General features: G+C 46.8%; 1 protein-coding gene across 7 annotated transcripts in view; it reads left to right on the forward strand.

Moving 5' to 3' along the window:
- DAPK1 (death associated protein kinase 1) overlaps window positions 1-19,610 on the forward strand; it is a 210,461-nt gene that overhangs the window by 111,421 nt on the left and 79,430 nt on the right. The gene's annotated exons all lie outside the window — the stretch shown is intronic.

Genomic DNA, 19,610 nt, shown 5'->3' on the forward strand with positions numbered 1-19,610 from the left:
CAGTGACAGATTCCATTTCCACTTTTCTTTCTTAAGAATGCTGAAGTATGGCGGTGGTTAAGGAGAGAATCAAAATGAAGAACTTGTTCGGAATATAACCCCATGAGGTAATAGTGGCTGTTGGTCTGAATCTTCTGGCTCAGTAATTTTTGAGTGGATATAGTTTTTGGATTTACTGCTTTGACATGAGCTCCATGGCAAGTGGAACTTCCTCTGAGGGTTACTGATGAAGCGAGTCCCCTTGTTGAAGCCTGGTGCCTGTCTCTACCTAGATATATGTGAGTTCTCTCCTCCAGACTCCAGGCCTATCCTTCCCACTGAAATAAACATCCCAAACTACCCCTTCACTTGATATTTCATGAACCACTGCCACTGACCCAAAAAGGTGTCTTTTCTGTCCTTTGTACAGAAACTATTTGGGATCTGCATTAAAGGTACAGTTACCAAATCCCAGTCCAGGATCTGCCCCTTAATATTTTTGCAAGACTGAAAGTAGCTTTAAAGTCATGTGTTTTTCCCTCACCTGCTTCACTGGAGAATCATTTCACAGAGGATCTGTCATTGCAGCTCAGCATAGCGTACACCTGAAGGAGGCAAATGTGATTTCTTAGAATCACGATTTCAGATTTCATGTCTTCCATGTCCCATTGTTCTCTAATGAAGTCGTGCCGATACCAGAACTTCTTCTTCCTGTGTTGCGGCTCACCCACACGTCGTCACATGGGCAAGCCACTACAGAACTTTTATCTCCAGTGCTTGGATCGTTTCATAACTTGCCTTGTTATCTGGTGAAGGGCGAAGCCAAACTCACAGAACTTAAAAGTCGATGCTATTTCTAAAGTGTGTGGCATTGTTCATCAGCAGCCCTGGCTTCTAGCTTGCCATTCCTAAACGGGCTGCTCAGAAACAGCTAAGTATTTTGGTCTGTGGATAGTTATGCCTTTTTCTGTCTAGCTATCCTCTGCCCAGCCATCGTTCAAACCCAAGTGCCCTTAGGGGATAGGCATACAATGTCAATGAGGATGGTTGGCCTCCGTGAAGCCTCAGTGTCAGGGACGCCAGCTGTGGAGACTGTGGCCCACTGGAGCGCTGAGCCCCACCCCGAAGGGACAGCCACCAATCAGTTGATTGTTGTTGTGTGTAATTTTGGATTCAGTGTTGTCAGCTCTTCCAGTTTTTTCAGGAAAAGTCTGTAATCTAGATTTTTTAATATTGGCAGTCAGTTCATAGTATTCATGAACAGACAAAATAAAGCATCTGAAGATTGTGTGTCTTGCACAGACTTCCAAATTCTAGTCTGTTTTATGTAAGCAATAAGTTGATTGCTACTATAGGAGAAGTAACATGGAAAGACTGATTCAAGGGGTTGGTGATTCTACGGGAAGGGCAGGTTGCACACTTAGCATTATAAAATGATTTTTTATATATATATATATATACAGTTTAATTTAAAACAGTGGCTCTTAAACTTTAGCACGCATCAGAATTGCCTGAAGAGCTTGTCTGACTATTTGGCAAGTGTCCAGAGTTTTGTATTCAGTGGGTTTGGGGTGGGACCTAGGCGTTTGCGTTTTTATTTAATTTTATTTTTCGTAGAAATGGGGTGTCCCTATGTTACCCAGGCTGGCCTCAAGCTCCTGCACTCAAGCGCTTCTCTCTCCTCAGCCTCCTGATTAGGTGGGACTGGGGCGTGAGCCACTGGGCCCAGCTCAGAATTGACTTTTTGTTTTTTTTCTTGAGACGGGGTCTCATTCTGTCACCCAGGCTGAAATGCAGTGGCACATTCATAGCTCACTGCAGCCTTGAACTCCTAGGCTTGAGTGATTCTCCCACTTCTGCCTCCTGAGTAGCTGGGGTTACAGGTGTGTGGCACCACACTCAGCTATTTTTTATTTTTTGTAGCTTCAGAGTGTTACTTTGTTGCCCAGGCTGGTCTCGACCTCCTGGGCTTATGCAGTCCTCTCACCTTGGCCTCCCAAGTTGCTGGAATTACAGGTGTGAGCCACAGCGCCTGGCCAGAATTTCCATTTTTAACAGATTCCCAGGTGATGCAGATGCTGCTGGTCTGGGTTCATCTTTTGAGACGCTCTACTCCCCGCAAAGGATATGTTGCCGTGCTATGTCCCGGTCTTAGTTCATTTTGGGTTTTGCAATAACAAGACCACAGACTGGGTAATTTATAGAGAAAATAAGTTTATGTTTTACAGTGCTGGAGGCAGGAAGTCCATTCGGCTGCGTCTGATGTGGGTCTTCTTACTGCGTCATACATAACATGGCAAAAGGCATCGCGTGGCAAGAGAGGGCAAGAGCCCACTCCCAGAGGCCCTTTTTTAAAGGTGCTAAACCCACCCGTGAAGGTGCAGGAGGCCTTATGGCCTAAATTGCTTCTTGAAGTCCCCTCCTCTCAACACTCTTACAATGGCAATTAAATCTCCGCTTGAGTTTTGAAGAGGACAAACATTCAAACCATAGCATCCCAGTGTCTCAGAACTTGACCTTTTTGGAAATGAGATGGTTTTAGATGTAATTAATTAAGATGAGGCCATACTAGAGTAGCATAGAGAACCTAATCTGATAGGACTGGTGTCCTTATAAGGCCCTGTGGAGACAGAGGAATGGAGTGAAGCATCTACAAGCCAAGGAACCTGCCAGAAACTAGGACTGAGGCATGGAGCAGATTCATCCTCAGATCCCTTAGAAGGAACCAGCGCTGCCAACATTCTGAGTTAGGACTGCCAGCCCCCAGAACTATGTGGTAACAAGTTGTTGTTTTAAACTACCCCATTTGTGGTCCTCTGTTAGGGCAGGCCTAGGAAACTAACACAGGGGCACCAGTTAACAGAAACTAGATGTCCTGGACTGGGAACCTACTCACATGTTAATCTAAAATTCTATAAGCAAGTTAGAAACAAAACAAAACATAATGCCTAATTATGGTAATGCCATCAGGTAACTGCAAAATGATGCAATACGTACATCTTACTCCCTGCAGATAGCCTGAGCAGGGAAGGATTGGAGAGGGGGTGGGGGTTTGGAGTCTAACATAAGATAAGGAAGAAATGGACATCACCAGCTTCTGGTCTGCTTCAGGATGGTCACTCGAGTAGCTCCGGATCACATGTCTGAAAGGTTACCATGTTAAGAATTGTAAAGTAAAAGTGCTAAGATGTCTGAGTAAGTATTAGCATAGCGGATTGTTCCAGGGAAATCAAGCCAGTTCAGTTCTCCAATCCTATATTTCTCCCCTTATTTGTTCTGCTTCCATTTCGAAGCACATCTTTAAAACAGAGTAACCCCATTTAGCTTTCTCTCTCTTTCTTTGTGACAGGAAATTCCATTTAATTAGTGCAGTCTGCTGTGGTTGTGGCCAACTGCAGGGCATGGAATGAATAATGCATTTCTTATATTTAAAAAGGTAAATTTTACTGATGTTTTTAATCATGGTAAAACAACATGCAGTTTACCATCTTAACCATTTTTAAGTGCACAGTACAGCAGTGTTAATTATATGCATATGGTTGCGCAACAGATTTCTAGAGCCTTTTCATCTTGCAAAACTGAAATCCTGTTTGCCTATTGAACAACTCTTCTTTTTAGCTCTGTTTTTTACTTTGGCTAAGTTAATAATTTCTGGAATTCAGTTTGCCTATCACAAACAACTGCCAAGTTGTATTCAAACATTTGTGCAGTATTAGGTCGCTTTTTGTAGGATCACGGTTCAGTTGGCTCACTCTGTCTTTCATAGCCAAACTGAGCTGCTAAATAATCAGAATACAAACACAACTTTGTTTTTCATTGTATGTCAGCGTGGTGCATGTATGTAGACGAGCACATGGTGCCTTGGTCAGCAAGATCAGAATCACAAGAGCCTTTCAGGAAACACATGCAGTGATTAAAGTGATAGTTTCAAAGGATCTTAAAAGTAGCAAAAATGGTACAGAGCTGAATGCGGTGGTCAGGACTTAGGGAAGCTGATAAATGGAGTGTGTGGTGCAGAGCCCTTCCATCTCCTAGCTCTGCTTCTCTCGGGGCGCTCACGAACCACAGTAGCACACACTCAGACTTCCTCAGTGCCTTCTTTTGCTGCCACATTTGTTCTCTCTTTTCTGAGCTCGAGCCAGCTCTTTTGACTTTTTGAACTTTTGTCTTTATTCACAAAGGTAATTTCAAGAGCTCTTGTGGGCTCCACTTCTGGCATCCCGCTCCTCAGATATCTACTATTAGGCAAGAGCAGAGAAGTAAAGTGCATTTGGCAGTGCCTTTCAAAGCGGAGCTAAATCATGTCAAATAGGTTATTTTCCATCCAGGCATTCTCTTGAGAAAGAAAGCCCTGTGTGTGTCTTCCCCCACACTCTCACTTCTTGCCAGTTCAGTTGAAAAGTGTTCCCTTGATGTTATTAAATAGGTATTTTCACTCACTGAAGTGGATTATTTGATTTCTGCATGGTCTTAAGAAAAACTGAGACAATAGGCATCGTAAAAACAAAGCCCGTGTGGTCTCTGTGAGCTCGTAGATCTGTGGTTTTTAGGATATAGTCATAACTTTAGTATCTGCCGTGATGTTCTCCATGCTGATTACATGAGCTGTAAGTAATATTTGGAATCTCTGCTCATCTCTGCTTAAGACCCATGATCGTGGTTAATTTGGGAAACTGAGGCAATGCTGCTTAGGAACCGCCACAGCTCCAGGCAGGTAACTATTCTTAGACTCCTTCCCAGGGACCGGACTCTCTTGCACCACTCTCTGGGGTGGTGCAGGTCCTGCAAATTGTTCATACTTCCTCTTAGAAACTCTCCCCGATCTCATATCTTCTTCCTGTTTTGGCCAACCGCTTCCCCAACCTGCACATCAAGCGGGTGTAATGGAAGAGAACTTTGTGGAATTGTGGCTTTAGCTGTCCCCTCACATGGACTGGTTTTGCCTCTTGCCCAGTTCCCTCTCCTCACTGCCCCAGTATCTTCCCCATCCTCGTCATGGTCTCCCCAGCACTGTGGCTGCCGCCATCCTGGCCGGGCAGCTCCCTCTCTCCACCCAGAGCCAAGTCCCTTCCAGGCCCCGGGGCTGCCTGTTTGGTGGTCAGGCTCCACTCAAACCTTCCGTTTGACTTTCCTCCACTCTGGTCATACGGAGTCCACATCCAGGTCTCGCTGTGCCCAGAATTCTGGGATGGTGACTGGGGTGATGATTGGAGACAGGCAGCCAGGGATGGTTCGTCTCAGCTGGTACTCCAAGACAGAAAGTGCCTAGGCCGCAGGTCCTGGGAGCATTGCCTTATTAGATCAGTATCTGCAAGCAGGTCAGTGGCAGTCTTCCCAGGACATCCTTGAGCCCTTCAGAGCATCCCCTTCTGCCTCATGCCTTACAAAATGTGGTTTCACAAGCAAATACTTCCAAGAACAACCTTACACTGATTTTTTCTCCTAATTTGTATTTCCAGATAACCAAGTATTACCTCATCTTCTTCTATTTAATAACTCTTTTTTTCCCTGTGTGTAACTTGTTTTTAATATTGTCAAAATTACTGCGATGCAAATGAGGAACATCAGGGCTCCAGCGAGAGCGCTGGGAATATGTGCTTGCTCCATGTTGAAATGTCAGTTTCATTTCCAGCCTCTGAATGAAGGCAGTGACTGAGCATGGCTACCGTGAGAGGCAAACACTATTCAGTTAACAAAGTTACATAGAAATGGACTGAAGGACCTGGTCTTCCCTGGATGACAGAAGTGTTATTGACATTTCCTCTAATATTTTGATAGGAAAATTCAAGTAGAGTTGATAATTTCGAAAAGGTAGGGTAGAACGTTCACTACTTTTAAGGCACTTGCACTTAGGCTGGGTCTTCCCAAACTGCCTGAAGAGAGGATATGGTTAAGTGACTGAGTGGCTTTCCTTGGAGGAAAAGGGAAACTGCACTTCACTTTACCTTTCTGAGTCAGCCACGGTGGACGCCTCCCTGAAGTGATCTCATTTCATCCTTGCATGCAACTCCAGGAGAGTGGCATTACCACCCTGCAGATAAGGAACGCTGTGCCCCCTCTGTCCACATACAGGTCACAGGAGCAGGTGGAGAGATGCTCATTCTCAGACAGTAACCTCCTGGGAGGGAATTCTTTTGTTTGAGTTTTCCAAGCCCTAAAATTCTGCTAAGCCACTGTAGGATGTTGCCTGCAAGGCCCCATTTTCTGTGGGCTGGTTGGCTAGCTTTACTCTTCCTTCTTGAGAGTGACTCTCACATTCCGGTGGTTCTGGAGACACATTTGCTCCTCCTCCATTTGAAAGCAGTGATTTAGAAGCTTTTGAAAGCCAAGCTGGCCTTCCAGCGCCCCTCACGTTTCTGCTTCCTTCCCTCGCGCAGCTGCATTGTTCTTGCCTCTCATTTCTCAGCATTTCCATGAAGTTGGAGGTGGGCAGAAGATGTTCTAGTTTTCCAGTGGGATTGCTGAAGTGCAGGAGTGGGATGGCTTCGTGGGGGCTCTGGTGTGACAGTGGTATGTGCCTATATGCCCCTTGGATATATTTCTTTGAGGGCAAGACTGCATCCTACTGTGGCACTCACAGCACTTAAGACTGTGCTTGGCCCAGTACAGGGATGTCAAATCCAGATAGAGCAGGAAGAACAGCAGGATCTGAAAAAGAGTCACGTGTGGCTGAAGAACCAGTTAGTTGTCCAGGGAGAAGGACATTTTTAGGGGAAATGTTCATTTACTTGCATGAGCTTCAGAAAACTCTTGACCGAGTTTCCTGAAGAGCAAAGTGAATATCAGGGTTTGGGTCACTTTGGGTCCTACCAGGAAGCAGATGACCCACACAGACAAGGCAATTTGAGACTTAACAAACATGCATGCAAGGTTTAGAGAACTTGGTAAGTGATGGGGAAGCACCCTCTGAGAACGGAGCTGTCATCGCCCTTGGACCTGAAAAATAAAACAGGGGAGTGGTGTGAGGACCCCGGAAAGGATGACTTCCTGCAGAGCACTGCATGACATGAGCTGAGCCTCAGTAGAGGGCCTCAGCCAAATCCACGGCCACATGGCTGGAAACTCTTCTCCTTTTCTGTGGGGCTACCTGTTGGCCAAACCAAACTAGTGTCCTGTTTTCAAGGGAACCTTTTGGTTCAGTCTCTATGAGCAGCCTCCCTAAACCCAGAAGTGGATGTAGGAGATTGGAGCGTGATCTGGAGAGGCAGGGAGAAAGTAACCTCTCTCCGGGTTCAAAGAGATTTGTCTTCGTTCTCTAGTCCAGTTGACACTTCAGACCTGATGCTGTCACTAATTAGGACAACCCAAACTTCCCGGCGTCGCCCTTCCCCAATGGCATCCTTCCACTGAAAAATGCACAATTTGTCACTGCATAGTTAGGGTCCATTTGATCTCATGCCCTCTTTTCTCAAAGACTGTGCCCATCAGAAATTCTTTAAAAGGGAGTACATGTTTTGGAAGCGTGATCCCCTTTTGTTTTCCCTATTGTAAACTTCCTTGTTGGAACGGGGAGGTAGAGACATGGAGGGTGAGGGCCACAAGTCTTGGCTCTTTGGCAGGTGATAGCTTTCCATTGCCAGGGACACTTGCCCAGCAGGAAAGCTCACCTACCTCTTCTATCGCTTGGGTGCCGCATCCATCTCAGAAGGGATGCGAGTGGTCTTGGTGCTCCTTGGCATCCATGTTTATAATGGATGCAATGGGAAGGGTTTTCATGGAGACAGGATGCAATCTATATTTGCTCCCGTCTCTTCCTTGACTCTCATTCCCTCTTCAGATCACTTTCATCTACCTTCCATTTCCACTACTGGCACTGAAAGGGTGCTGCCAAAACTTTCTGATACTTATTGCAAAATGTATTAATTTGAATGCAGCGTATGATACTCAATTGTCACCTCTTAATAAATTGGTAATCCCTACAGATGTATCTCTAGGTCTCTCTGGAGCCCTTCAGTTACTTCTCCAGGGGCCTACTCGACATTTCCACCCAGACAGGTCTCCCCAGGTACCTCAACTTCACGTGTCCTAAACTGGACTCAGCATTCCCTCCATACCCCCTACTCCCCTCTGCTTCTCTAGCTCAGTCCGTGGCATCCGCATCTTCCTGTTTGCTCAAACTGGGAACGTTGGAGCTCTCCTTGCCTCTTTCTTCTCGCCCATTCTCCACTGTGCCATACATCTAGTCTTCCATGACGTCCTGCAGGCTCTGCTGCTGAAAGAGCTTCTGAGTCTCCCCTTATTACCATTCTCTTTGGCCGTGGCTCAGAATCTTGAGAATTCTTCCCGAATTATTACAGCATCCTCTAGTTTCTCTCCTGTTGAGCTCACCCCGGGATTCATTACAAAACAGCTGCTTCTCTTGCTGAAGAATCTTTGGTGAATGGCACATGAATAGATGCTCAATATTATTAGTCAGTAGGATCTACAACTCAGAAGCACCGTGAGATGGCACTTCACACCCACTAGAATGGCTATAATAAAAAAGACAGGCACTGTCAAGTGTCGGCGGGGATGTGGAGAAATTGGAGTGCTGGTGAGAATGTAACTTGTTCCAGCCACTTTGGGAAACAGTTTGTCTGTTCCTCAAAGTGTTAAACATGGTTTCCATAGGACTCAGCATTTCCACTCCTCAGACTGTACCCAAGAGACATGAACATGTATTTCCACATGAAAGTGGTAGAAGTATCATTCATACTAGACAAAAAGTGGAAACTAACCAAATGTCCCTCAGCTACTGAACAAAATATGGTATGTCCATACAATGGGCTGTTACTTGGCAAGGAAAATAAGGAGGTATTCATGTGTGCGACAACATGGATGAACCTTGAAAACATGCTAAGTGAAAGAGGCCAGACTCAATAGACCACACACCCTATGGTTTTATTGACATGAACTGTCCAGAGTAGGCACATCTGTGGAGACAGAAAGTAGCTACATGACTGCCGAGGGCAGGTGAGAGTGTGTTGGGAAACGGGTGGCTATTCAGGGACACAGGGCTTCTCTTGGGGGTGATAATGTTCTAAAATTAGAATGTGTGGATGGTTGCATAACCCTGAAAATACTAAAACCCAGTGAGTGGTCCACTTTAAAAGAGTGAATTGTATGGTGTGTGAATTACATATCAAGAAAGATTTAATCTTGTATGGCTCCCTCCTGCTCACAGAATGAGGTCCAATTGGTAGAGTGGTGCAGAGCCTTTGAACCTGTGTCCGGGCCAGTCCCCATATCCATCCATGTCTCTTCCACCCCACTTTGCCTCTGCCCTTATGCTCCACCCACAGAGAATGTCTTGCCATTGCCAGATCACACCTCTTCCCCTGTAGAACTCCTACTCATCCATCAAAACCCAGCTCACATGTCACCCTCTCTGGATTTCTTGCCCACTCCCGTTAGGTTTAATTGTTTTTGTACTTGTGTTTTCCTCACTTTTTAGGCGTGTGTCGATTATAGCACATACTGTACTATATTTTAAACATTTGTGTGTCTCTCCTGCAGTGGACTGTGAGCTTCCTGGGGATGTGCCAGTATTTTACTGGTTTGTTTTTTGATGCCACGCTTGTAGGAGAGGACGTACATGCTAGCACACTGTCAGTGCCCAGTGAAAGTGGTCGAAGTTGAATTCTATCAGGCAGACTGGCTGGGAAACAATAGTAAGGACCCTGAGGAACCACAATGAGGAGCTTTTTCATGGCAAGGACAGTGGGGTGAAGAGAGGAAACAGAGCCACAGGCACTGCTTCCAGAAGGCTCTACCTAGTACGTGACCTGCCATACTCTAAGTAGTCCTGTCTCATGAAAACAGGGCAGTTTGTCAGCAGAGCTGATTTCCACCCTGAACCTGAGAGGACTGAGACTCAGGACCATGTGTTCGAACTGGATGCATGGGATGAGAATGAGCCCAATAGAAGGACAGTCGATGGGACTCCACAGGCAGGCATGGAGAACCTATTATATGGCTGCCTTGTCATGCTAGAAGCCGATGACAATCAAAGGTGGGCAGTTGAAAGTAATGCTGCTGATTGTCGTTGTCATCTGGTAGAGTCATGCCCGTCACGAAACAGGTGCCAGTGCACATTTCTGCAAAGAAGGAAAGAAAGCCAATGAGCTCTTCAGAATATGAGCTCTTCAGACAATCTTAAGTCTCCTTTACCCATTACAGCATCTTCCATGGCACTCACCCCGCTCTCACCCTGGCATGCATGGGCCCAGACAGACGATGCTATTGAAAGGGAGATCCGAACCTCATCTGCCCTTCCTTAGAGGCCTCTGGTGGGGGCAGATCTCTGCTCTTAGCCCGTGCTTTCGGCAGAGCGAGGTTTCAGGCCACCTACTCCCAGGTGGGTGGTGGAGACCCTTGCTCTTGCCCCTCCTTGGGCTCTGATTCCGTCTCCTCTCAGGGCCAGGTTTTTTAGAGCTCAGAGAGGGAAAGTGGGATAGAAAACAAGTGACAGCCTTACCACCTGCTGAGTGAATTCCAGATCTTTCCCATTTTCCATCGCTTCCTCATCCTCAAACCCTTCTTCCCCCTCCTCGGACTGAGGGAAGAATCGCTCTGCTCTATGCCTGTTAAAATTGCAGCTGTCCACGTCTTGAGGTGGCTAAAGAACAGGCAGCACATCCTTCAGATCAGCTGTGTGCCTCTGATGGGCTGGTCGTCTTGTCCTGGGATTTCCAGGTCATGAAAGGGCAGGGAGAATTAAGCCCAGTCAAGGAGGAGAAAGAGAAGGAGTAGGGGGAGTAGGGGGACCAGGAGGAGGATAGGGAGGAGGAGGAAGAGGTAGTGGTGGAGGAGTTGGTGGTCTGTGTTTCCCCGGATAATAGCCTTCCCTTGTTTTCAACTAGCCCAGGCAGATTGATTTTGGAGAAAAACCCCATCTACAGCTGTCCCTGCTTGGTTTACTCCGGCCGGCCTTTTGTTCTAGTGCCAGTTGTAATTACCCAGGCTGAAGAGATGCCTGGCAGCCCCTGCTTTTCCGTTTGCCCCACTTTTGATTGGCCTAATTATTTCTGTGGGTCTCCAAAGCCTGGGCTGAAGCCATTAAAGCAACCAGAGACTTGGCATGTGCTGCGGCCACTCTGGCTGTTGAGTGTCTTGTTTCTGTGTGCCTGAGCACTTTCTTTAGTTCCAGCCCAGGAATCTCCATGTGCCCACTGGAGGATGCTATAGTTTGTCTCTCAGGCACTTTCTACCCTCCCTCCTCCAAGTATTGCCTGGAGCAAGGATTCCCTCCCTTTCCTCCCCTGGGACAACATGCATTGGTCATGCCCACTTACTTTGAGCACTGGGGTAAATGGCTGAGGTTGTCTGTGGCTGTAGATGATCACCCGGAAGGTCCAGCCGCATACCCCAGGGCCGCATGCAACACCCGAAGGTGTGGGGAGAGGCCTGTGCCTCTACACACCCACATCCCATTCACAGCGACCCAGTTCTCAGACTCGGCCTTTGCACTGGGCGACTCCATGCCCAGAGGCTGGTGGGCTGCCTACCTGCACCACCTAGTGCAGATTCCCTGCGTTCCTGGAGCCATCTGCAGTAAGCATTCCACATCTCCCGGCCTCCCTGACCTTCCCATTAAGGAAAGAGTCTTCATCTTCCTTGTGTGTATCACTCCCGTTGTTGGTGTACCATTTTCTGAGTATTTGCCAGACTCTGTGTTTCTCTTGAAATCTAGAGCTCAGGGTGGTCTGTGGTCTGTGGTCTGCAGTTCTTTGGATGTTGAGCATTAGGGGGTCTGCCTCTTGCTTTGGGTTTGAAATCCATTGCATTCCTGATGCAGGCAACTAAGGATTCACTCTGACTCTGGGCTTTTTTTTCTCATGCTAAGAGTTTCTCATCTGAATTCGTTTTTAATTTCACCTCAAGTGGACACTGTTGAGCAACCCTCTCTACCCTCTCCTGCCTGTTAGAACCGTGGCCTGGGTCACTCTAGACCCTCAGCCTCTCATCACCAATCCGGCAATCTGCAGTTCCCCCACATCATACCAAGCTGGGCTCGGTACAGCCTCGGCAACCTCAGAGCCCTTTTTCACACATTACCACCTCTCTTCAAGGGCATCCTTTGGACTCATGGAATGACTTGGGGTGCACATAGACCACCGTTCTAGAATGGCTTTCATGCTTGCTGACTTGCACTTTTTTTTTTTTTAATTTCTCTGAGTTGATGGCCTCCACCATTTTCATTTCTAAGAGGTCTCTGGGAACTTTAACAAATTCTGATTTCATCTCTTTGGAGTATTTTTATGGTACCTCCCCCATCCATTTCTCTTTCCCGTGCCCCCTCGCTCCCTATCCCCTGTGGAAACAAACATGCAAGCAGAGAATCAGAACCTGAGCCAATGCCCAGTGCTGGGGTAGGAGGCTGTGGTTTCTGTGAATCCTTCGTAGGTGTGACAACCTCCTACACCAGACACCCTGCAGGGTGTGAGTGTCACCCTGCTGCCTGAGCAGCAGGCTCTGGTACCTCACAAAACAGCACTCAAGGTTGTCCTCTCCTGAAGGTTGTCTCTTACAAACCAAGTCTCTGAACCAAGAGCACGTTTTCAAGAACTCCAGTCATTTTGATATATTCAGTGGGTAGAAGGAAGGTAGATTCTCTTCCCTGAAAGGGGAAGAGAGAAAAAAAGATTGTTTTTGGTTTGTTGGCTTGTTTTATAAATGCCTCCTTATATTCCACATAATGCTTCCTCAATTTAAGAAAAAAGTAAGCTGGGCGCTGTGGCTCACGCCTGTAATCCTAACACTTTGGGAGGCCAAGGCAGGTGGATTGCCTGAGTTCAGGGGTTTGAGACCAGCCTGGGCAACATGGTGAAACCCCGTCCCTACTAAAATACAAAAAATTAGCCAGGCGTGGTGGGGCGCACCTGTAGTCCCAGCTACTCGGGAGGTTGAGGCAGGAGAATTGCTAGAACCCGAGAGGCGGAGGTTGCAGTGAGTCGAGATTGCACCACTGCACCCCAGCGTGGGCAGCAGAGTGAGACTCCATCTCTCAAAAAAATAAATAAATAATAGGACTTTAAAAAAATTCCATGTCAAGCTGAGAACTGCAGCCTCCTGTTTGAAAATCTACGCCTCAGCAAACTGCCACTCGATCATTTGGCCCTGAATTTGAGCATGCCATCATTTGAGTCAGTGGGTTGGGTAATCATATAAGGGGCCCAGTAGGACTTGAAAACACAATTGTGTATTATGCTGTGCTGGTAATGACTTCCACCTTCTTAACAGCTGAGTAAAGAGGTCTGGCCCCACGTCTTCCCGGGCCTGCTGGTGTTAATAAATCATGGTGCATTTTCTTTTCACCAATCCAGCATTCTGTTTCCATCTTGGATGCTGAAAGAAAGTCACGGTTTTGCTTTTTTCATTTATGAATGAAAGTGATTACCTTAAAAATCTTCCTTTTCCACACAGGCTGGACCTTAGTGCAGCTTCACAGATTAGTCTTTCATGCCTTTGGAAGACCACGTTTTTGAGGCTAGAGACGTTTTGGGGATCCCAAAGTATTTCCAAATGTGGATCTTTCTTTTCTTGGCACAGTTGGCATAGCTAACAGATTTGGTCCCTCATGTATGAGGCACACATCCCTGAAACATAAGGTTTTCTGTGCTGGTAGTGACTGTCCCCATGATCAAGCAGGACACAAAGGAACTGGAATAAAATTGCCTGTTAGTTTTAGGAGACATTGGGGACCGGGTGCAGTGGCGACACTATGGGCTAGAGGGTGGGTTGGGGGTGGAGGTGTAAGACAAGATGGTTTTTATGAAAGGTTCTGGGTTCCTGAGAGGAAGAGATTGTGCAGGGGATCAAGCTAACATTTCCCGCACAAGGACTGTGTGCCATGCTCTTGCTCATAAGCGCCTTTCATTTGATCTCATTTAATGTAGAGACGGTGAAAAAACATCCACCTCTGTAGAAAGCTGGGCCTGAGGAGCAAAACCCCTCAGATAGGAGGTAACACTTTGTTCCTGGACTGGGAGGGGAACTCAAGCAGCTTTATTTTTTCCAGATGCTGATAATTGCCATTCACTGAGCACTTTTTATATGCAGGGTATATTATATACATCGTGTCATTTAATCCTCACAAAAGCCCAAGGAGGCAGGGTTCTGAGATTCTATTGCTACAAAAGAAAGCACTTCAAAGCTTCTTGATGTGAAGTGGCCACAGTCATTTGTTTTGATCACAAATCTGAAATTAGGACAAGGCTCAGCAGGGACAGCTTTTCCCTACTCCTTGCAGCCACAGCTGGAGCGGATGCCTGGGGCTAGAGGATTTCCTACTTAGATGGCCCCTGACATGCTGCAGATCATTCAGAGGGGACCCCCTTCCAAGATGTCCTCTCACATGACTGACAAGGTAGTGCTGGCTGTCAGCCGCGAGTTCAGTCAGGGCTGTTGGTTCCACTCCACCTGTGCTCCTCCACGGTGCTAGTTGGGCTCTCCCACAGCATGGCAGCTGAGACCTAAGGGCAGGTCCTCCAAAACGGGACATGGAAGTTGCCAGTCTCTTAAGACCTGGGCCTGGAAACTGACACAGCATCACTTCTTTCAGATTCTATTGGTCGAGCAGACACAGGGCTTGCTCAGATTCGAGGCGATGCAGCAAAAGAAACCACAGCTCTCAATGGGTAGTGCCAAAGGGTTTACAGCCATCTTTATTCTACCAGAGGTGCAGAAAGGTTAAGTGTCTTCCCCTGGGTTACTCAGTCAGCAAGTGGACAGGACCCCTGTCCCCTGCTTTCTTCCAGATCCCGTGACACTCCTGAGTTGGCCAGAGCACCTGACTGACCTCGGGTCAGCTTTCTGTATCCACTTTTTGCCATCAACTGTACCTGCAGCATCAATGCCCACCGCAGCTCCAGAGGCCCAGTGAAGTGGATTCTCTAAGCATTACTAAATCACCTTTATTTGGAATTGACTTTAAGAGCAACACTGGCAGGACCCTAGGCTTGGGAAGAGAACACCCAGGGAGCATATCGTAACCATCTTCGGATGTGGGAGGCTGACTGTGCAGGTCACAGCACAGCTGGTGTTCTGTGACCTCCATTGTTCTTGAGTAGTTGACAAACTACAGCCGGTGGGCCTGAGACTGTCACCTGCATATGTGCAGTCCTTAAGAAGAAAATGAAAATGTTTTTACGTTTTCAAATGGTGGAAGGATGAAAGCAAAATAGAATACATAGCACAGTTGAACAGATGCAAGAGAGAGAGTGTATGGCCCAGCAAGCCTCTCACAGAAACAGCTTGTTAATCACTGTCCCAGAAGGCAGAACCAGCACCTATGTGACCAGAGGTAGATCTCGGGTCACTAGAAGAAAGAATTTTCTAACTGGAGTTGTCCATCAGCAGGGACAGCAGCATTCAGCTGAAGGCCATGCAGGCAGATGCTGTGCCTTGGACACTATAGGTCGGTGGTGTGCTGGTAAAGCTCTAAGAACAGGCTCCCCAGGGGAGAGAGCCCTGGTTGGTAATGTTTGCCTATTTCTGTGGTATAAATGCTCCCACATGGCCAGTCTCCAGCTGCCAGCATAGCAGCACTAAATGCGGAGTCGGGAGGAGATGCACACGGTCAGCTCTCGGGAGCTCCAGCTTCCGGTGTGATGGGCTCAGGTGATCATCAGTATGTAACACTGCTCTCGAGTAGCTCCCAGTGCAGAGACTTGCAGGGTCTTGGGGAGGGATAGTAGTGTTGGAGAAGACTTCTCTGAGATGCCATCTGCTGCTCTGGGGCCACAGGCAGCCATGGTTAACATCCACAAGCCCAGAAAGATTAAGTACTTTGCCCTGGGCCACACAGCCGCTAAATTCCACATGCTAGTTTATTGTTCTCACATTTAGTTTAGAAAATCTTGATTTCTGCAAACAGATTGATAAGTTTGACTGCATTCAAATTTAAAACATCTGTTTAACAAAACATCACTTTAAGCAAAGTTAGAAGGCGAATAACAGATTGAGAGAAAACATTTCGAATACGTGAGATCAAGACGCAGTATCCAGAATATGTATGGAGCACCCATCAGTCAATTAAAGTTAATGACTATGATGGTTCAGTGAGAAAATGGGCAAAGGATGTGGACGCACAGTTTATACCCACTCAAGTACAAACAGCTACTAAACATGAAAGATGACCAATCTTGCTACTAAGCAGGGAAGTGTATGATAAAACATTGGTTCATGTTTTCCACTTATTCAACTGGCAAAAATAATACTATGCAAGGGCCGGACGTGGTGACTTATGCCTGTAATCCCAGCACTTTGGGAGGCCAAGGTGGGTGGATCACCTGAGGTCAGGAGTTTGAGATCAGCCTGACCAATATGGTGAAACCCTGTCTCTACTAAACACTAAAATTAGCTGGGTGTGGCGGTACACACCTGTAATCCCAGCTACTCAGGAGGCTGAGGCAGGAGAATCACTTGAACCCGAAAGGTGGAGGTTGCAGTGAGCCAAGATCATACCACTGCACTCCAGCCTGGGCAACAAGAGGAAAACTCTGTCTCTTTAAAAAAAAAAAAAAAAAAAAAATCCAAGCAAGTGAGGACATGAAGCCAAAGCAACTTCATGAACTGCTGCTGGAGGAATATAAGGTTATGCAGCACAGCCTGCAACTGAGCATTACCTTGACCCAGAAATTCCAAAGTGAACTAGATATCCTGGAGCCTAGAAAACCTGTCACATCCTCGGAGTAGTCAGGTGCACAGGGAACCATTGCCTTCTAGTTTGTGATAGTGAAAATTTGGAATGAACATAAAGACCTTCAGTTAGGGAATGACCAAATAAACTCTTATGTGGACCTTCGGGTGAACATTAGGCTACAATGACAAGGATGCAAGAGATCGATAGCAATGGGTATTGCTGAGGTGGAATAGCAAATTGCAGATGGATGCATAGACTCTGTTGTCATTTATGTTCTTAAAATGTAAATAAAACAATGCCATATGGTGCATAGACTTTTCATATAAAAAGTTCTGGAGGGCTATCCACCATACTCATGACAGTGCATGCTTTTGGGGAGGTAGGGAGGGGGAGGGCCAGTATTGGGGAGGAGGGGAGATGTTCAGAAGCAGCTTCAGTTTTATAGATGGAGGTTTAACTTTTTCTAAAGGTCAGTATATTTGTAAGAGACCAAGCCAAAATTCAGTTCTTTCCAAACAGAACTGTGGCTGTGAAGGAACCTACCATCTTCCTCAGCAAGTTCAGCCCCAGTAGGTTGGCTGTGGGGAGGCGCCCACATGGAGAGGGGTGTCTGGGTGTGGTTGCCTCAGCCCATGAGGTTGACCTTGCTCCTGAGGGTCCTCTCTCATCATGTCTATGACTTCCATCCTGGCCTCAGGTCCCCTTGACACTCGCCTAGGCAGGAAAATGGTTTTTGCTTAATTTATTGTTGCACAGCTGGGACAACTGAAGAATTTTAAATAAGACTTTACTGAGAGCTGAGAATGACAGGGGGAAAATAGAGTCACAGTAAGTAGGCGGCGTTGCTTATAAATCTCAGGGTTCTTGTGCCAAGCTTGGAATGGCCAACACCTCCTCCCTGCTCAGCCTGGCCACCCACCCGCTCTGCTTGCTCTCTCTCCCCTTGCCCCCCTGGCTGTTCTCAGGATTGTCTAAACTCCACTGTGTCTAGACCTAAAGGAAAGATGCAGACAGAGTGTTCCCTCTCCCATGTAACCGTGGCCCACCTTCCAGCTTTCCTGTTTCGTGTCTAAGAGCCAACCTCTTCCCCAGATTTTTGGCCCCAGAAATGTCCATCTGTTTCAGCAAAACCCTACTGTCAACCACAGGAGTTCAGGCCCTATTCTGTCATTTGCATGAGGTCCATATCGGAGTCCCACGCTGTCAACCTAGGACCTGGGCAAGAGACACTCACAGGAGCTTCAAGGCTTTCTCTCTCCTATGGCTGTGAGGAGGTCAGGCCAAGGATTGCTGCAGGGAATACTGGCACCATTGCCATGTGCCAGATGCTCATATCCTAGCCATGTTCTCTTCATCAATCCCATTAGAACCGTAGAACTAATATCCTCATTTTACAGACACGGAAACTGTGCCTCTGAAAGTAACTTAACCTCTCTGAGGACACAGATCCCGATGCCAACCAGGCCTCTGCCTACGGTGCCTCTGAACCCTTGAGCCATGTTCTTCTCCTAGGGGTTTGTTCTAGGGACCTTCAGGAGGCTCCTTCCTGCTTTCACACAACCTCCCTGGGTAAAAGGAAAGATCCCCTCCCCCATGAACTTTGAGTGCCAGGCACGCATGCTGTTCTATGAGAATCCATGCAGCTCCTTTTAAATTGTTACTTGAACTTGAATTTGAGGTGAAAACAGACAGAACATGTATTTTCAGATGCAGCTTGCATTTTGGATTTAAAGAAGGTAGGGCTAATTCAGGGGAGGCCTTAAGGTTAGGAACTTCATTGATAAGATTCATTTAATTTGAGGGAAACAGAGCATAGAAGCAAAAAATGTCTCCGACCCCCTGAATCTATTTCCAACCTTAAACTCACTCCTGTTTGACACATGCGGAAAGGAATGCCTTGTGTTCCCTCTTTCCCTTCCTGTGTCCCAGCTTCAGTTTTCATTCAGCAGAGCCCTCCAGCGACCCAAGGAACTGAAATTAGAGTGTGAGAGGTGAGCGTGTGAACACCCTTCAAGGCTTCCCCTAAGTTAACAGGAAAGAACATTCAACACAGTGATGATGGTGGAGCATTGAGTTTTAGTTCTTGGTTTAGTTAGAGGCAAAGCCAAGAGGTAGTTGGGACCACCTCACTCCTTCATGCCATATACACCAGGATAGTTATGGTAAAGGAGGAATCATCTTAAAATGCTTGGGGAATTACTTATGCCTCAAAGAGAGCCCCAGATATATTTTCTCACCCGTATTTTTCTGACCTGAATGTAAACATTGTTATAGCAGTACCTGCATGAGCCTTTCCTTCACAGGAGAATCCAAATGCAAGACTAAGAAAACACTTCAGTGGATTCTAATTATCTTCCCCTTTCCTTGCTTCCCTTTATTTCCTGAATTGCTTTAGCCAACCTGTAATATTTTGCTTGCAGCTTGTGAGGAGTTCTTTCTTATTATGGGTTAGATTGGATACTCCCCCACAAAAAACTTTGTTGAAGTCCTAGCCTACAGGACCTCAGAATGTGTGATCTTCTTTGGAAAGAGAAGATCATTCTTCTCATTGGTTACATGACCAAGTTAAAATGAGGGCACTTGGGTGGGCTCTGATCCCATATGATTGGTGTTCTCAGAAAGGGGGAGTGTGGATGCAGACACAGACGTGTGCAGAGGGCAGCCTACAGGGAGAGACTCAGGGGAAGCGCCACGTGCAGGTGGGGACAGGAGTGCTCACCTGCAAGCCCAGGAGCACGGAGATTGCTGGCAAAGCCCCGGAAGCTGGGAAGCGGCCAGAAGGGATTCCCCACCAAGCTTTAGAGGGAGCGTGGCTCTGTAGACCCCTTGAGTTTGGACTTGTAACCTCTAAAACTGAGGCAAGAAATTCTGTCATTTAAAGCCAACCAATTTGTGCTACTTTGTTAGTGTAGCCCTGGCAAACTAATACACTACCTATACCTAACCCTTTTTTTTATTATTATTATTTGAATATATTTTTTAAAATGTTATGTAGAGACGGGAGTCC

This window comes from Theropithecus gelada, chromosome 15 (genome assembly GCF_003255815.1).
Source record: "Theropithecus gelada isolate Dixy chromosome 15, Tgel_1.0, whole genome shotgun sequence".
NCBI lineage: Eukaryota > Metazoa > Chordata > Mammalia > Primates > Cercopithecidae > Theropithecus > Theropithecus gelada.